The sequence below is a fragment of the Gavialis gangeticus genome, unplaced genomic scaffold (genome assembly GCF_001723915.1).
Source record: "Gavialis gangeticus isolate Ggan-Ray unplaced genomic scaffold, GavGan_comp1, whole genome shotgun sequence".
Lineage (NCBI taxonomy): Eukaryota > Metazoa > Chordata > Crocodylia > Gavialidae > Gavialis > Gavialis gangeticus.
Window position 1 is genome coordinate 223612257 of NW_017729032.1, and position 600 is coordinate 223612856.

The window sequence follows — 600 nt, forward strand, 5'->3', positions numbered from 1 at the left end:
CTCTTCGAATCTTCGGGCACTACACCAGAGCGCCAGGAGTTTTTGAAGATCCATGCCAGGGGCTGAGCTATGTTGCTAGCCAGCTCCTTGAGTACCCTGGGGTATAAACTGTCAGGGCCGGCTGTCTTGAAGGTGTCCAGCCTCTCAAGGTGTTCCTTCACGAGGTCAGCATTGATGGAGGGCAAGGAATCTCCCTCGCCCGGGTCTCCCTGTCCCGTAATGGGCAGGGGCGTCTCATGGCACTGGTGAAAGGCTGATACAAAGTACCCATTTAGCAAGTTGGCTGACGTACATATGTATATGCATATACATGTACATATATGTATAGTGGTGTTTCATTTTGATCATGGAAAAAATGTGGATTTGGGGTTACATTTTTTAAGATACATATATTGATCTCTCTCTATATCTGTAGATGCAGAGAGAGAGAGAGAGAGAGGGCCACAAATTGCTGTGATCAAAATGAAATACCACTAGATCTATAGACATGAACAACGTGTGCCCAGAGGCTGGGGGGCCACGGCAACCCTCACAGGCAGCGGCACTGGTGGTGGGGAGCTCCCGCAGGCAGTCATGGTAGTGTCAGCCAGGGGGGTGGCA